Genomic DNA, 6,886 nt, shown 5'->3' on the forward strand with positions numbered 1-6,886 from the left:
AAAACGAGAAACTCGGCGTATCCAGGTCTATCAGCGGCGGTGTAGAGAGTGTTGCGGATCACGAACGCGACACCGACGCCGCCGAGAAACGGTAGCGTGATTCCAGCGACCGCGATCCCGAAAGCGCGTTTGCCGCTTCGTTTGATCGATGATAGATCGAGCTCGAGACCGACGAGGAAGAGGAAGAAGAGAAGCCCTATGCTCGCGACGGACTCGAGTATCGGCATGCTCCATTTCGGGAATACACGGTCCATGTACGCCGTGTTTCTACCTAACGCCGACGGTCCTAGCAATATACCTCCCTGAGAAGTAGAAGAAGTTAACGATGGCACAAATAGTAATAATTAAGATGATGATTAATTATGGCAAATATTGTAAATAGTTTATGTCTATGTGAGGGTGAGAGTGTAATTATTTTTGTACGTACGACGATCTCGGCGATGACTTTGGGTTGACGGAGAGGTTTAAATAAGACGGCGAGGGAGCGACTGACGGCGATGATTAACGCCGTTTGGACGATGAGTAACGGGAAGGCGAAGTTTAAGGGGTTGTCGCCTTGCCATACTCCGTTAGATGAAGTTTTCACGGCNGGTTTCTCCGATCTGAGTCGTCAAAAGCTTCAGCTCTGCTAAAATACGCGCGAGTACTGGAAACGCCGTGATCGAGAGCGCGACTCCCATGAAAACGAGAAACTCGGCGTATCCAGGTCTATCAGCGGCAGTGTAGAGAGTGTTGCGGATCACGAACGCGACACCGACGCCGCCGAGAAACGGTAGCGTGATTCCAGCGACCGCGATCCCGAAAGCGCGTTTGCCGCTTCGTTTGATCGATGATAGATCGAGCTCGAGACCGACGAGGAAGAGGAAGAAGAGAAGCCCTATGCTCGCGACGGACTCGAGTATCGGCATGCTCCATTTCGGGAATACACGGTCCATGTACGCCGTGTTTCTACCTAACGCCGACGGTCCTAGCAATATACCTCCCTGAGAAGTAGAAGAAGAAAACGATGGCACAAATAGTAATAATTAAGATGATGATTAATTATGGCAAATATTGTAAATAGTTTATGTCTATGTGAGGGTGAGAGTGTAATTATTTTTGTACGTACGACGATCTCGGCGATGACTTTGGGTTGACGGAGAGGTTTAAATAAGACGGCGAGGGAGCGACTGACGGCGATGATTAACGCCGTTTGGACGATGAGTAACGGGAAGGCGAAGTTTAAGGGGTTGTCGCCTTGCCATACTCCGTTAGATGAAGTTTTCACGGCGGTTATGTTGAAGGGCATTTTGGGGATTTCGATGACTCTTATAATGCCGACAGAAGGAAAAAAGAAGAGGGGCTCTTTTCTTCGTTTTGCTAAATTTGGAACATGAGATATAAGCTCAAGTAAAGAAGAAGATGTTTTGTGCAGAAATTTATAGGCAAAAGATTCTTCAAAGAAGAAGAAAAAAAAAAAAAGTTTCGTTTGAAGAAGATTCAAAAAAGTAGAAGTAGTGTTGTTTCATGTTTGCTTGTAACTTGGGTGCGCCTATCTGCATCTCACGTGTGACTTGACCTTTGAGTGGAAGTAACTAGTTTTCAAAATAGGTTTTATTTTGTTTTCCTTTCGAAAATTTTAATCAATACATGCATTAGCAAACTAGTGTTACTAAAATACTAGGAAATTCAGGGGTTTTTTAATAAGTTTAAGTACAATTTTTTTGGAAAGAATTACACTTTGGTTTTTATGGAAAATGTCAAATCCAAAAATCACTAGGTCTTTTAAAATGGTTCAAAGTCTGAAAAGTATATAAAAAAAAAAATTCAAGAAACAATTTGTGGTTGCTATACAACCAAAAAAAAAGACAAGATTAAAAATATTACATAATAGAGGGGAAAAAAAGTAAAGTACAACAATACTTCATGTTACTCAATCTCACAGCTGAAAGCCTGAAACTAATAACTGGATTATGAACGAAGTAGGAATCATGTGAGTCGCACGTGGGACGCGAGAGATCGGCGTTGACAAATGCTGCGTCGTTGTGGATGGGTATATTGCAAGTGCAACCAAGTGACACGTATCTATGACTTCTCTGCATATGTTTTCCATCCAAATCTTTTTCGATATATAGTTTTGGCATTATTTTCATTAAATAGAGCTGTTGATTTTTCCAAGAAGTGGTATCCTTTATTCAGCTTCGTATCTAATAAGTCTTTCCTAACTTTTATTATCTTAGTTAAATTGTTAGTCAGGTTTGAAAAATAAGCTGTGATTATAGTTACTTTACAAGCAAATGTAGCGTCTTACGACGAGTTACATATTAGAAACTGTAGAGAGAAATGATCTTACACTAAAAAAGTAGTGGACTGCCTCAAAGATGCTATAAATTTTGTAATCACACTTTATTTCAACCCATTTCATCGTTAGCTTATATGTACGTTTGTCGTTGAGTAGAGTTTTGTTTAAAACAAAATTCCCACTCACACACCGCCCTTTATTTCGGATATTCATAAATTAATTGATGTAACAATTTTATACGCAAAGAAAATGATTACAAAAACAACAAAAAAAAAACAACAAAATGATTAAAGTTTGATTGATTATATAATTTTAGATTATTGTGTAATTGTCTTTATAAAACTAGTTTATAATGCTAATAAAAACAAAAAATTTATGGTTGTTTCCATTGTTTCGATAAAATAAAGTTTGGGTTATGCTTCATGCATGCCTTTATTGTTTTACGAACTTACAAAATTTACAATTTTCTACACTTTTTTTGTTTTGTTTTGTACATGCATGCAACACTATATAAGAATTCAATATTAATTGTTTGTCCACAGTATTGGATGTTTGCTTCATGCATTAATTTTTGGAAGTCGATTGCTAGAAGCGTATATAAACATGCACTGCATATTAACAAGACCATTAGAGTAAACTCATCGGTCATACTAGGGAGATGTCTTCAATTAAAAAAACAATAAAAGTTAATAAAAATAATTTATTTATTTGATATACAGCTGTGACTCGTGTCTCTGGGCAGAGACAATTTTAGATCTCTTAAGACACCTTATGTGTCACAATCTAATTGGTGGGTGCTAATTATTTTTTTCTTTTTACAAAAAACCAGGTTTTTCTTTCCATTCATCACAAAACTCTCTATCATCAATCCATATTTAAAGACACCCCTTTAAAGATCACCAATGAGAGGAAAAAAATTAATATAAAGTAATGAAGATCTGTAAATTAAAATAGTATTAGTTTTGTAATAATTTATAACTAAGACATTTTGATGAGGGTCACCAATGTGGATGCCCTTATAAGATTTACATGGAATACCGGTGTAATGTTTTAAGATGACTTTCTTACGCACCATTAGTAACATAACGCAACTAGCTAGTAGAGCTTCGTGAGATATATAGATACAGATGATTTCATCTTTGTTTAAAAGCTATTATTACATTAATGTTTGTTATATATATGGAAATTTATATATTACTTTTGTATGATATATTCTTTTATAGGATGTTAATATTTTATACTGATTTTTTGAACATTTAATTTAGAGTGATTTTAATTATATAAAACTTTTTTTTTTTGTTTTTTGTTTTTCCGGTTTCATACCAAATCTCTATAGATAATGGGGAAGTGAACTACTTATGGATCTTTCGTAAGAGCATCAAGGCTAAGTTTGGCGGGACTAGCGTCTATAGTATATACGCCATCAAAACAAAGAGATGAACGAAAATATAATGATGGAAGTTTTTATACCGTCTCAAATATGTTATATCTGATGACATGTAGTTTTCTGCTATATTGTATACATTCATACATTTAGACATATAGATCATCAATTGCTATATATGCATATGTCATTTTAAACACTTCTTGGATGTACGTATCTATGCAATTTGACTGGTGGATCCTATCCAATGGAGAGAAAACAATTTTATCTTGTGTGTATTATTTTTGGGAAAACGTCAATCATATCACTTTTATAAAGTTTCAATAATTTTATAATAGTGGGAGAATTCACGAGAATACTGATAACAAAAGAACAACAATAAAACGAAACTGAAATATCACGAGGCGATCGTTTTACCACTTCCCTTTCTATGAAACAGATTTAGACTTTTCATGAAGGCAACTCAAAAGTGCCAAACAAGTGGTCCTCCAAATTTTGAGGAACAGTTCGTTCAATACTTAACAAGTTTGGTCTAACAATCTTTTAAAATTACAGCTTATCCCAAAAAAGCAATAGAGAAGATTCATGACTCTGATCTATTAGTGGTCGCTCGTTTCAGTCTTTCAGAATTTGTAATTGAAGCTCAAAGTCAGATAGTTTTACGTTGATTGTTTTTAATCTTAAAATAATTTGTTTTTTTTCATAAGATTTTTGTTTCTTTTTCTAAAATATATAGTTTTTTGTCAATAATAATCGGGTTTGAACATAAACAATGACCCAAATATAGAGAATATTAACCTAAAATCACTAAGCTACAACTCATCAAATTATTATCTTTATGATATATAATTATAAAACAATTACCAAAATAATTATTCAAACTCATCATATATTCATATATATGTATTGATATGTATTAAGATTATTTTGAGTTGGTGGTGATTTAAATAGTATAAATATATGCAGTGGCGCGGATCTAGAAAAAATATTAGCATGACGCACCGTTCATGTAGTTAGTAAATATTTTAAAAATAATTTGTGTAAAGTTACTAAAAATTGCATGAATTTTATAATAAAAATGACTTCCATTGATTTTTATATTTATATATATACATATATTAGTTACATATATATCACAGAAAATATATATAGATTGTAAATTATTACATAACTTTGACCAAAAATATGTTACCTAAAAAATGATTTTAATTAAATTTGCTCAAAATTGAAAGAAACTTACGTGTAAACATTAGAAAACAAATTATATAATAGAGATAGAGCAAATCAAAATAAAAGTAATAATGCGAAGAGATGTCAACCAAACGAAAATAGGAGAAGGGAGACTCCAACTCATCATTGTATATCTATATACTGCACAAATAATCAATTGATCTAATAAATAAGTATACAGTACACTATTTTTTTTTTTTTGTAAATCAGCATGGGGCACGTGTCCCACCTTCTTCCTATGTGCATTCGCCCCTGCTCCAACTCATTATTGTATATCTATATACTGCACAAATAATCAATTGATCTAACAAATAAGTATATAATACACTATTGTTATTTTTTTTGCAAATCAGCATGGGGCATGTGCCCCACCTTTTTCCTATGTGCATCCGCCCCTGAATATATGTATTTGCATGAAAACATTTAGTGTTTATGTTTGCATTTAATAAGTTTTCCCTTTATATTAATTTATTTGCATTTTTGTTGGGTATGTGTGTTAGTCTATTCTTAACATGTGTATATAGTATTTGCGTCCGAGTTCGTATTCACGTTTTCGTTTTCCTTTTTTGTTCGTGTTTGTATTTTTGTTCACATATCCATAGCGTTTGTATTTATCTTTGCATAGCGTTCGTGATTCTAGCGTTTGCATTCATGCTTGTTATTTACCATTTGCATTCTCATTCGCGTTTACACGTCTAAAGTTTGTGTTTTCAATTGCTTAACATAGTGACAAATGCATATTTTTCTTACCAAATGATATTTTATATATAATTGTAGATTTTCACCTTCTATATAGATAATTTTTTCACTGCATGATCGCTGAAGATAAAAGAGTTATGTCAAACAAAGCATGAATAAAAATAATTTAAGTAGAATGATTTTTATAAAGACACTCTGCCTTTGACATTGACGAGTCACACGCCCAAACCAGGTCGGCAGAGTGAAATTGTCTCTGATTCATTATGTTTTTTTTTTTTTTTCATTTAATTAGGAACTTGTAGAATCTAGCAACAATAATGAAACGAAACATTAATGCTTCACTGCTTTTGTATTTCTTTAAGAAGAAAAAAAAAATCGAAAGTAAATGTTTATTATTCTTGCTCGAGAAAAATCAGAAAATGGGTCGATTTATGGAAAAACCGAAAAGTAATGTACAATGGCTACAGTGAACTGTCCTTGGTTAGAGACTTAGAGGGTCCATATCGTCCATATGATAACTCATCATAAAACTTGACTTCAGTAACCATTGATTAAGAATATGTTAATGTACACTAATCTAATTAATAGTGACGTACTGACATATCGACATTGATGTAAACTATATGCTTTTTTTTTTTTGTACAGTTTTAGACTTTTAGTAATAAGGTAAAGAAAAGTATGTATTTTCGCAGTTGCTACTTCCTATTCAATAATAATATTCACTTTACCTAATCATTATGTATTGCTGTTGTAATACGAAACAAAAACATTTGATTTTGAGTCTTCGACAATGTAAAACTATTGGGCCACTAAATTTTTAGCCCAAAAGGCTTTACTGTAAACTACAGTATTACAAGCCCAAACGAGGCATTTTGCCAAAAACAGTTGAATTAAAACGTCAAAGTGGCGTTATAAAGATTCGAACCGGTGACTTCAGATTAATTAAAATGATGACGTAATAATAAATAAACCAAAGGATTTAATAAATCAACGTTTACGATTAATGATTGAACTCAATTCGATTAATTTTTTCAATACATTCAACAATTAATTAAACTAAAGAAATCGCAAATCTGAAATCCCTAGAAACTGAAGATTTTACAAAATGCGAATCGAACAACATTTGACAATTTTTAGCCGCCGAATCCGTACAGAGTCCGACCTTGTCTCTTGAGAGCGTAAACGACGTCCATCGCCGTAACTGTTTTCCGGCGAGCGTGCTCCGTGTAAGTAACGGCGTCACGAATCACGTTCTCGAGAAAGATCTTGAGTACGCCGCGAGTCTCTTCGTA

This window comes from Camelina sativa, chromosome 6, assembly GCF_000633955.1.
Source record: "Camelina sativa cultivar DH55 chromosome 6, Cs, whole genome shotgun sequence".
Lineage (NCBI taxonomy): Eukaryota > Viridiplantae > Streptophyta > Magnoliopsida > Brassicales > Brassicaceae > Camelina > Camelina sativa.